Source organism: Argopecten irradians, chromosome 1 (assembly GCF_041381155.1).
Source record: "Argopecten irradians isolate NY chromosome 1, Ai_NY, whole genome shotgun sequence".
Lineage (NCBI taxonomy): Eukaryota > Metazoa > Mollusca > Bivalvia > Pectinida > Pectinidae > Argopecten > Argopecten irradians.
This window is the reverse complement of record NC_091134.1, coordinates 63969477-63982518: the sequence shown is the minus strand read 5'-3', so window position 1 is coordinate 63982518 and position 13042 is coordinate 63969477. Positions and strand designations below refer to the sequence as shown.

General features: G+C 36.4%; 1 protein-coding gene and 1 pseudogene across 2 annotated transcripts in view; one reads left to right on the top strand and one right to left on the bottom strand.

The window, feature by feature from the left end:
• LOC138304938 (heat shock 70 kDa protein 12A-like) overlaps nt 1-13042 on the top strand; it is a 28046-nt gene that overhangs the window by 3861 nt on the left and 11143 nt on the right. The window lies entirely within an intron of this gene.
• Nucleotides 8739-11214, bottom strand: LOC138304952 (uncharacterized; annotated as a pseudogene).

Sequence of the window (13042 nt, the reverse complement as noted above, 5' to 3'; positions counted from 1 at the left end):
TACCGCCCTGGTATAATTTAAAATAATGACCTCGGGCTACGGTCTGGGTTATTATTTATTCTACCATGGCGGGATAACAACATACATGTTTATACATCCTTATGCATGTATATCTGCAGTGCTTTTATCTTTATATTCGGTAATTCCTGTGTTATATTCGATACATTTACCATTATGCTCCATCGTTATATCGAGATATTCGATGCCATTTTCTTTATATTATGTAGCTAAAATTAAATTTTATATTCGGTACCAATTTCTTTAAATTCTGTATACACTTCTTTATATGATGTGCAACCTTCTTTATATAATGTGCAAACATTTATATGATGAAAATCAAAGCCGGCTTATAATAATGCATAATTTTTCGGCTGCTTTCGTCTTAGTGACAGCACTTTGTATAGTTGTGTAGGATTTTGAAAAGAAAATTATTGCTCTTACCAACGGTAGTAACCGGTTTAAGTGAAGACTTACTAGAACTATGATTTTAACCGCTAAAACTACATGTAGGTGGACTTATTTTTGTTTATCTCGGGATCTATCCATCCTTCTCAATATATATATCACCATGTAGATAACGATTTTACCGATTTTTGTATTTAAACTCATAAAACGTCTAAAATGGTCTATGCATGACAATCTGGGGGGTCCAAATTATTGGATCGCCATTTACATGTAGACAATTAATCCTGTGCCTACATTGGATCATCAATATAAGAAAAAAAGATTTTGTTTTAAGTTTAGATGTGCTACTATTTTGTTAATTCATATAATGAAAATGAAAATAATCAAGAAGCAAACGCTAATTGAATTCTTCGTTTCGGAAAGGTAGTTGGTCTTTAAAGCTTAAAGGGACAATTCATTCTAAGAGAACATTAAAATTTGTATATATATCAGATAAAACAACTTCTAATGGAAATTACATCAGTCAGTTTTACTGTGATATGCCTGAAACGCCTATGGTGGTGACACGTGTGTGAAATATTCAAACTTGCTCGCTGTCCGCCATTACACACTGTGGTCGAACTTCTTGTATGCCGAACCCTGTCCCTTGCTCGTAAAGTAATGCAACTTTTGGCTAGAACTGCTCAAATCGCTCTGACAGTAGTGTGTTTACCTTATTAGGTGAATTGTCTTGCCTAAAAATCATTTTATCACCTTCTCAGTGGTTATGTAGTTCATTTGTTTAACGTGCGTGACTTTGGCTCGGGTATGGGTACAGAGTTAATATTGTACCTGCTTAATCGTATTGATCAACGATTTGATATTTCAACGATATTAATTAAAATACTTAACAATGTTGTGGAATTTGTCAATGTTTTACGTTATATGTTTCATAAGAAATGTAGAACAATACATTTATGCTATAGTTTGCTTATTGGTTATGTAAAAGAATTTGCCTGAGTGAGTTGTCTCTTTAATAAATGTGCCGTAAGTTTCATACTCACAAATCAAGAGCTTTTGGATATTTTATTCACCATCAAGCTTTTGAAAATTACATTTACAAGTACGAATAAGAACTGAATCTGATTTTGACAGTACATATGCGGTCAGGCTATGAAGTCAAGATGTGGTCTGCAATTTCATTCAACATTTTTATAAAGTAATAAGAAATTATAAAGTGATTACTGCAGGTAGTCAAAATTTTCTTGTATTATACTTTTTTTCTCATATAGATTTTTGGAAAGAGGAGTTCATACCATAAAAGAAAATGAAGAAAAAACATATGTCCGTGTGCTCGTTTTTGAGCTATTGTAACTTAAAGGTACCAAGTTGACAAAATATTGGATTTTATGTGAATTTTGCCGTTTTGACCACATACGCGAGGGATTAAAGCCATAATTTCCTAATGAGATGTTCAATATGTATGGATTTTTGTAGAATTCATTTTCCAGTAGTCTTCTTTAAAAATATACCCTTTATGATTAATAAGAGTAATATTTTTTCTCAGAATAACAACATATGTCACCCCTATCCCTTAATTTTGAGCTACAAAATGCACCATTTTCAGCCATTTTTGCCAAATTTAACCCTATACAGAAAAAGTTCTGGTATTAAACTTTTGTCAATATTTTGCATATCAATAGGAAAAGGGTTGTTCTTTCTAAATCATGCAGAAAAAAAATAGGTCCGTGTGCTTACTTTTTCCCTCATATGAATATTTGTTATTTTTCAGTATTTTAGAGTAAAAAATAAAAGTGCTAAAATTAATATTAAATGTAAAATTAAAATGACAAAACTGTATCATTTCACGCATTGATGCTCTATATCTTAATTACCATGAACTTAGTAAATCGGGTAATTAATAAAACAAAATGTTCCCAGCCGCCATACATCATCTATGATATAGGTACATTTATGTATTATCCGAATGACGTATATTGAACTTTGATTCCTAGGCGTGGCAACATTATAAGATTTTTCAAATATCTACATATATATGTAGATCTGCTACCCTGTTGAGATCAGCCGCTTGATTTTAAAGACCATTATTACACGATTATCATATAATAATCAAATTATTGAAATTCATAGTTCAGAGAAAAAATACTTTGACAACCCTCGGTAAAAATTTGCTGTCAAATATCTTCATCTAGCTACAAACACATGCACACAATTATTTTCATTAGCAATCCAATATGGCGAGTGTTATCCATTGTTTGCGCATATGTAACAGGAAGGCGACAAGTCGACAAGTCGACAACACGACAACTCGACAAGTCGACATTTTACCGCGATAACACGAGATTCTGTACGCGCTAATTAACGTGTTTGAAATGTCGACTTGTCGTGTTGTCGACTTGTCGTCTTGTCGTGTTGTCGACAGTATGCATATAATTTGAGAGAGGCTTAGTGAATCCTAACTTGCATTGTATGATATGTTATACAATTTGCAAGATTATAAGTTTTAAGATGGCCTGTTTGGGTCTACCTGTTTGAAGACGTTGTACATTTATAACTTGACAAAGAAAACACATGGCCATTTACTTGAAGTAGATAAATGCACAATGTACAGCTACTTCATTTGTAGAACACCCCTTGAAATGTTCTTTTAACATATCAGTCTTTATATCTGATCCTTTGTTTTGTTGGATGACTTTTAAATAATCTATGTAACTTTACCTTCTTTCAAACAAAAATGAGATGAGATTTTGGGAAATGTCCATATTTAATGTATTGCCACGATTTCTGCAGGGATTTCAAAGTACCATTATGACGTCATTGATCTATAATGTCAATATTTTGTCTCATCACGACGTCGGCGTCAAGAGTCTTAAAAAGACGGTATTTGCGTCAATTAAAACGATTGAAGAAATACATATCGTGCATTCCAAATGACATGTCCTACCTCTATGGAAAGCAGACATAATATATCTATTAGCTCAGCTCGTTTGATAATAAACTGTTGGCAGTGAGAAAGTTTACGCTGCCATCAAACATACCGATGTCGCAAAAGTTGTTATTAATCATAGGTATTTTTTCCGCATAGCGGAAATTTGATATTGAATAATAAATTAATACAACAAAAGTTACATGTGTTTCGCATTAAATAGTTACAAATTCATTTGACGAGAAATCGTTTGTTCTCTGTATCACTTCCATAATTTCTTGCACTTACTACTATGGTGGGTAAATTCTGCCAATAATGCAACTCGACAAAATAACCCGTCAATGTGACAAAACGACAAGGCCCAATTTTAGAGAAATAATATGCCCCATTTTGTGTCGTGTTGTCGTTCTACATAGCGGATATGGCTGACCCTACAAATAACAACATTTAATAGAAGGTTTGCTGACTGAACAACATTCGACGGATGACGTTTTTTTTATTTTTTTTTTTTAATCCCATTGTGAGTACATGCGCAATTATCCACAGAGGAATGTTTTTCCGTTGAACTGCACAAAATTTTGATTGCGAAAATCATTCGCATTAGATGCGCTATTCATAAGCAATACATACTCAATACATGCTTATTTAATACGCCGTATATCTTAAAGTGTTTTGTGAATGGTATCAGACAAAATAATAATCAACTTGTTCAAGCTATGCAATTGTTTCAAAGACAGTCTGAAAGCAGAAAAAATTGTCTGCTTTGATTTGAATTTGAAACAGATTGGACCTTGTTTGTATCTGGAGGAAGTATGAAGGGAGATGCAACCTACTCTTCTTTGTTACAGTCGTATACCGAAAGGCTCAAGCGCGCTTCTTTTGTCATCGCCATTCAGATGCCGAACAAATGCCGCAATTCAGATGCCGAACACAATCGTTCTTTCCGCTACATGTGCGAAATGCATTATTAATAGATCCGTAATGTTTCCGTCACAATCGCAATATGCGTTATATATTCGTAATTGTTTGTTACATATCCGCAATGTCAGATAATTTTACCGATGTCCCTTACGGGAGAGGATCCGTTATTGTATTCGTTTTCATTCGTGGAATATCCGTCTTTGTTCGTCTTAAATTTGCTCTTCGTTATTAACATATCCGTAATTCATACTGAGAAATTTATTATTTTGGCCAATTTTGTTGTGGATGACAACGAACGGCCGAAATTTGTAAACGAAATTCATCCGTTATTAATCCGCTTTTCAGTGGGACCGGGCTTGTGACCTGCGAATATCGTATCTAGTGATTTGCTAAAAAGTATTTTGATCATCACTTCACCCAATGTATAGTAATAAGCAACAAAATACCAAACCAACTGGGCGGATACATTTATTAGGTTATCTCAACCAATGAAAAGAAAGGTACATACAAATCCACAAAACCACCAAGAAGTATATAATACAACCTGATAGTAATAGTGATATAATTGGAGAAAAAATAAAAATAACTTTACCCCACACTCAACAGCTTGTGTGTATTGTTTACATTTGCATGGACAAATATTCTAAGTAATACTACAAGAATATTGTCAATAATATATATATATATTATATATATATTGCATATCGGTATAACAATGAAAATACCTTGCCAAATGCTGTCAATTGTGAACTTCATTAAACCTAGAGTCTTAGATCTATGATTTCTAGGGACGGGAGGGAGGGAAAAAAGTCCTCGCCGAGAACTTGCTAGCCAGCCATGTTAGATAGAAACCGGTGCCAAGGGCAGATAACTCTAACCGTCTTAGGGGCAGCTAGTAAAGGTTGCGTTCGACCAAAATACAATTTAATTCATAAATTTTCACTTTGATCATCACTTCACCCAATGTATAGTAATAAGCAATAAAATACCAAACCAACTGGGCGGATACATTTATTAGGTTATCTCAACCAATGAAAAGAAAGGTACATACAAATCCACAAAACCACCAAGAAGTATATAATACAACCTGATAGTAATAGTGATATAATTGGAGAAAAAATAAAAATAACTTTACCCCAGCCCAGGTAGTTTGGTGTATGGGAGAAAGAAAAAGGATAATAATAACATTATATATAATAATAATAATAAGAGCGCAGCTCTCTGCGCGGCCGAAGGCCGCGTAGAGCGAAGCTCTACTAACCACAACACGTGTGTGAGCATATAGATTCCAATACATTTCAGTACCCCTTGGACTTTGAAATCGTGTCCCGCGGAAAAAGTCTCGCGCCACCATGCAGGCAGCCATGTTTTAATTCTCGTTATCAACACGACGAGATTTTAAATTTTCTCTGTAGACAAAACTTATGACCAGGACACACTTTGAAATTACTGTATGTAGTTTTAGATAACTACACAAGGATAAGAACGACACAATAAATGTACTGGTCAAAATGATATATACTGTCTGTGTGTTGTCAAGCGCACGGCACCGTCAGCCGTGACGTCAGGAAGCTTGGTGCTAAAGATGACGCCACATATTCCCGCGCATTTTTGATACAGGGCATGTTGCCAAGTTTTTCGCATTGGAAAGACACAAGAACGAAAAATAATCCAGTTGAATATTTCTTTCTGACCTGAATATGACGACTGCTAGACACAAATATTGAAGAATAGTATTTATTAAAAGTTACAAGTTTAAACAGGTTTTTTTTTTTTATCTCATTCTAGATTATATATTCCTAACTGTATTTACATTTTTTAATATGTAGCTGCGCTCTTCTGAGGCTTTGCCTTAAATTCATATTAAAGGCCCAATATCCGCATCTTTCTTATTTTTTTCATGATTTAGGAGAATGTTGAAAAAAAATCCTGTTGTAAATCATGCAGAGACAGGACTAAATCGAAGTCAAGATGAGCGATTATGATTCGGAATACTTTGATAAAAATCAAATAAATATTAAACATCGCTAGGTGGGTCCCACTTAGTCAAACAAGCCGAAGTTAGCCGACATTGTAACGTCGTTGCCGAGAACGTCATGTGACTACCGTTACTACGTAACGTCTGTCCGAACTCTTCCGAAAACGGTCATGAACTTTCCGACTTCCGTTCGGTAATAATCGTAACTTCTATGGCGACCAGTTTGTTTACATGTATCGACTTTCAGCAACTGCTGTACTAAAGTTATTAAAAAAATCATTACAAATATTCTTTAATATATCTTAATTTCAACTACATCTACAAATACTAACACATATCGGAGTCGAATTTAACTTGAAATTTTGTTGATAGTTACGTATAGTGTGGCTTTAAAATCTTATACTGTAAGAGGTTTCTTCATAATTCTAATTGTTCTGAAATCAGAACGATTTTTTTAGTGTTTCCAGCAAAATTAATGTAGTGTAACTTACTTACTTTTGGAGAAAATCGACTTTTTGTGTCCCTATTTCCCTGATGCAGATATTCACTTTTGCCATACTTGGAAGGTCTTTATCACTACGGTGTTTATTCCCATTGAAAACAAGCGTTCTGACGCCCTTCGCGGGTTAAGTTCATCTTACGAATTTAAAGTCAACAAAAGAAGCGGAACAATATCAAGAAACAATGCATTTTCAGCACTTATATCGACATTAGTCGGGCACAGAACTCGATACCGGATTATAAGAATTTCCTGTAATAGTTGCAATAGGAAAATATTACGATGTCAGTAAATAAATGTCTAATTTCTTTCGTTTGATTCAATTTCTAAATTTGATGACTTGATCCCGAACATTCCAGTGACGTCACTTTTAGTAGAGGTGAATGAAACGGCAGTCAGTCCCGCCAAACAGTGACGTCACAATCACCGGAATGACGTCGCTTACATATTTCCCACGGTAGTCAAAAGGAGTACACACTCATTCGGTTTAGTGAATGCATATTTTCTTGATCATCAAAGAAGCGTTTCGCTTTGAGTGAAATCGTGTAAATAACAGGCAATTTGCTTCGTTTTGAATACCATCTTCTGTATATATAATGAAAAAGTTGCAGGATAAACAGAATACACCAGTGGCGTGGGAAGATGAAACATAATGGGGGGGGCAAAGGTCCTCAATATTTTGTAACCCAAAATATTGTAATTTAGAAGGGCTGAGATGAGTTTTACAATGAATTTTGATGATTTTGCGAGGGCCCGAAAGCGCGAGATTTTGGTGTTTGGGGGGTCCGGGGCCTCCCCCGGGAAAATATTACCATTTAGAATAGCTTGAATGAGTTTTGATGAATTAGCGAGCGCCCGAAAGCGCGAGATTTTGGTGTTTGGGGGGTCCAGGGGCCTCCCCCAGAAAAAAAAAAACGATTTTGAATGGCTTAGATGAGTTTTACGATGCATCTTGATGAATTTTCGAGCGCCCAAAGGCGCGATAATTTGGTGTTAGGGGGTCCGAGGGTCTCCACCGGGAAAAAAATACGATTTAGAATGGCTGAGATGAGTTTTACGATGTATTTTAATGATTATAAAGCGTTCTTAACATTGAAATTTTTCGATTTAAAGCTACCTGCATTTAGAAATGATAATTGTGTCGTCATAACATTATGCAACCCTACTCGATCTGAATACACCGGCTTCACACCATCGGCACATTGTTGTGTAACATAAAAAAATGAATAAATTGTCTCGCTAAGACATAAACAGATTGATCTTTTAAGAGACATTTTTTTTAAATAGTACATAGAATCCCTTGAGGGGCAAAAAGACATGTTTGCCCCCCCCCCCCCCCCCTGGGAAACGGGTGGGGTGGGGTGGGGGGAGTAGTTACCCCCCCTGCCCCCGCTTCCTACGCCCCTGTACACAGTCACTATCTTACAATACAAGTTTTATTTTGGTGTCGACAGGGAAAACCGAGATGACTCGGCAAAACCTCTTCATCTCATCTCCTCGCATAAACGATAGCAGCATCGATATTAATTTTAGCAAAATAAAAATGTCCAACGTTGGAAATATTGCAAGAACATTCATTATTTACATAAACCAGTAATAAGAATAAACATTTATTTCATCTAGACTAAATAATTTGCAAATCCCATACGCCGCCTGCAAGGAGATGTCCTTGGCCTATCGCTACCCACGTTGCTCTACCCACGTTGCTCTCGATCGTGGTCTTATATTATGTAACTTTTAATGGGATATTAAATCTAGATATATCTGTTTTCAACCGTTAAATTTCTATGAACATGTGTAAAACAAGCAGTCTGAACTGCTATTCCGAGACCGTAAAATGCAATCTTGGTCACCTCAGCCAAAACACAGGTGCACGCAAATTACAAAACTATAGCTTTTTTATTGTCATTATTGTTATATACACTGTATGTGATTTTTAAACGAAAACATATATTTTACCTAAGAAGCCAATGATATATTATGTAAATATCGGTTAGCTTGTAATAATAATAATGACAATAATAATGAAATCAATGTTATAGTTCATTTTGAACTCAAAACCTAATGTTCAGTAACACTTTAACATTAGAGAAATACCTTGACAAGTTAACATAGTGAAAAACCAAACTGTTTGGCTACATTCAATTTTGTCGAAAAATCTGACTCGATATATCTCAACACAGCATCACTCGACCAATATCCAATCGATTTAATGGTTTCGATGGAAAACCCTAACTTTGCGAGCCATGAGGCCCCACCCCGGCGAAAAGAGTGGGCGCGAATATGAGAGTTCTCCTCCCCTGCTAATTTTAAGCTAAGCTGTAGTTTTGCACAAAATGTCTTATAACTCAATGGAGAACCATCTTCTTGAATTAGAAGAGGTCCAAGCGGGTCAACAGGCCCTGTACGGCGTAACAGAGCATGCAAGGCGGACGCGGGGCATAGGGCGTTCCCTGTCCTAGGTAATACAACCTCTACTGCTTTCTCTCTGAATTGTATAGTTTTTGTCTTACTCAAACACAACAGGAATCCCCATTCATGGGGAAGCAAATCAATACGTCGAACATCAGTATCTTTGTCGAATGTGGATCCCTTAACTGTAACATTCCCAGGGCGTAGAAGTCCATAAAAGGCGATTAAACAAGCACACCAGAATACAAGGTCGGACAAATCATTCAAGTTCAAAACCGCCTTGATTTTTAATAGTTGATGCGGCGAGATGGCGGCCACTGGGGATTGAGCGGTACCTAAATCGCGCTTAATACCACGAAGAACCAGGTTAAGTTGATAGTCAGTAGCCACAGGATCGTTAAAACCAGATATCTTGTGCATATGGACAATGATATTGAGATATTGTAGAATAGTACCATACCGGAAACCACGATTGCTTGCAAGATATGTCACATACATCTGCAGTACCGAGGACGAAACTGGAATCGTGGGTTGGTGGATAGTATCACAAAATTCCAGAAAGCATCTAGCCTGTGTGTCGTATGTAGAATGTGTCGACTTAGCCCACGCCTTTTCTTTGTAGAGTGCCGCTGCTGCCTCTAAGTCTCGAACTGTGGAGCCACCTGTGAGATATAAAGTGTAATGACATATGCTGAGAAAGTTCGTAAACACTGAATTCACAAAGGCTAAGCGACGGAATCCATGAATATAAAAGGCATAGTTTATATTGTTATAGATTCCTGGAATATATTTAGCTTTTAGTGAAATATTGTTAATTGCACACATCCAAAACATGAGACGTATTATGTACATAACTAGAGCGTTCCTCGATGTCCCTTTGTTGATCCATGAAACTGCAGACTTATTGTCGCTATATACAATAACATGTTTATTACAGAGGGTAGGCCCCCAACGACAAAAAGCAAAATAGATTGATAAGAATTCTTTCACATTGATATGTTCTTGTGCCAAGGGAGGTAAATCTAGTTGCCAGTTCACATAGAAATAGTCCCCATTATAATAACCGCCACCTCCCTCGGAGGACGCATCAGTCTGTATTGAAGTAATCGGTTTATTGTCTAGAATTGCACATGTTCCATTAAAGACAGATATGAACGCGATCCACCAATGCAAGTCTGCGAAGAACTCCGACGATAGAATCATTTTATGTGAGTTGTCACACAATTTGTCTTTCATATTAATGATTCTACGCAAAAAGGTACGGCCTCCATTTATCACTTGTGAAGCCCAATTTAACTTTCCGATTAATACCTCAAGTTGTTTTCGACTTGCTCGCTTTCGTGAAGAAAAGTTCATAAGTATTTCGGAAAAAGATACAAGTTTATCAAATGGTAACGAAAAAGTCATAAAGACAGTATTGATCAATACACCCAAAAAACAATTTCTTGGGTAGGGCCTTCTAACTTTGACCAATTAATAGCAAAACCAAGAATACGAAGTAACTGTACAAGTTTAACCATTGCATTAAAACATTCATCGTATGTTTTACCAAACACTAAAAAATCATCTAAGTATGCTATTGCTAAAAAAACATATTTACATTTCAGCATTCTACAAACGGCACTAGTTTGATGCTCCAAAAGAGAGCTTAGTATCATACATAAAAGTGGGGGATGTATCGCCATCAAAAATATATTTCAAACCAGTGGCTTTATAATTAGACGGATAAATTTTAACTGATCTATAAGCTGAGCTCAAATCAATTTTTGAAAGATAGCACCCAGGTGTTATGTGCTTGGCTGCCTCGCGCAAGTCCATATAAGAGCATGAACAGTCACTGGTAACGTAACTATTTACACATTTGTCTATAGGGCGACTAGCATCGTGAATTAGTCTATCTTTGGTCTTGGATTTTGGTATAGCTCCTAGAGCACTAATAATGACCGGCTTTTCCTCAGTAATTACATAATTACCATTTGATATTTCACACTTGATCTGTTTTTGAACTAATTTTGAGTGTTGTTTACACGAATTATAATTTTCTACTTCTGCTGGTTGAACCTGATCCACCATATTAGAATCTATTATGTGGAAACCGTTGGCCACACCTTCCAATATGAAGTCTCTCTCAACATCATCTTTAGGGAGGAGGGCTTGCCAGGACTCAAAGTTTAAACAATTGTCTTTATTAACACTATATACACTGGTACTTTTGTTATCACTACTATCAGGAACAGTACCAAACCCCCGGGTGGGGGTACATGTCACTTTTTTTTTTATTCCCCATGAGATGATGCACTGTGTGTAGCGTAACACACTGAGCACACATGAGCCAGTCTACACATTTTGTAGTCACATGTGCCGGCATTAAATTTACGACATATCTCACGATTGTCTGGAGTAAATGGACCGCGTTTTCTTGTTACACGAGTTCTCGCGTTTTGTCGTTGTTCCCTGTAGGACCTTGGTCGTCATGTTGTTAGGCTTGAGTATGAGCTGAAAGTCTTGGATCACCGTCTGTGGTGTACCCCATCGAAACTGCTCCTTATGTTGGGTCTCTAGATACTCACGATCAAAAAGCAGTACACTCCCTCGCACATATTTGGAGAAAAGACGGTTTACAGTTTTTGTGTACTCGAGATAGTCATTAATACCTTGTGTGTCTATTTCTCTATGTTCAATCATTTCCTGTAGTATCTTGCTGTTGCCATAGCCCCACTGTTCAACGCTAATTTTATAGTAGTCTTTCTCTGATCTCTTACTGACTTTGACACCTGTATTTGTGAAAGTGACAATGTCCTCCTCGTTTGCTAACAGTAAGGGGTCTTGCCAAAGATATTGATGTACGAGGCGAGGTTTGCTCGTTTTGGGGCACAGGGACCTGGCACGAAAAATTTTTAACCAATAGTATATATATATATATATATTATAGTATCAAGGGTATGAACTCGGCGGTCGAGAAAAACGGACCTATTTTTTTAAAACCGTGATTATTTTAATAAATGGGTTTTATACAACATTGACGGATATCTTACCTTAAAGAGAAATAATTTATCTTTCCATTGAGTGCTTGATGAACAAAATTGACCAAGTATTGACGAAGTTATGGCTTGATGAATCGGGAAATTTACGAAAAATATGCTAGGTAGACATTTCCCTGTCCGGTCGAAATGTCGTCTCGGCTCTAATGGGTACCTCAAAAACCAAGCCAAAATCACAAAATCTACGCTTGTGGTGGTAAACAGTATCCATAACTGTGTTCATCCATTATCTCCTTTGGAGGCGTCATGACCCGTACTTTGTAGGAACTCCATTTAAACATCGTGTAGCTCACTTACTTTAACCGTCAGCGCCATGTTCATTTTTCTCTCGGAATGCTTCTCGACTTTACATATCGTGACTTCATTATGCAAATTATGTAATGTTGTGCTTATGTATCGAGAAGCGTTACCCATAAAGTTCTAAGTGTGACCGATATCACTTTCATAATTTCTAATTAAGCACCGTATATGATTCTCCACTAGCAGATATAATGAATGAAATATTTTCTTCCAACAGTCATATATTACATATTAGTAAACGGGACAGTTTTGTGGCAGCAAAATTTATTTATTTGCAATTTATAACGTTTTAGTGAATAAAATGTGACCGATATCCCTGCTGTCTGAAAATATTGTGTCGAGGTGTTTGCATAATCTGAGCTAGTTTGACGATATCTTATAGTTTCACAGAGTCTCAAACAATACACTGTCTTTGACGCACGATAAGTTTAGAAGATGCATTGCTTTTATGTCACAATTTCACCCGATTTTCATCTGGAAGCGGGCGTTTTTTCATTGTTTTTGTGTTCCCGATATCACTTCCGGTGACATAGGTTGTCCCCATTGTAATAACATATGTC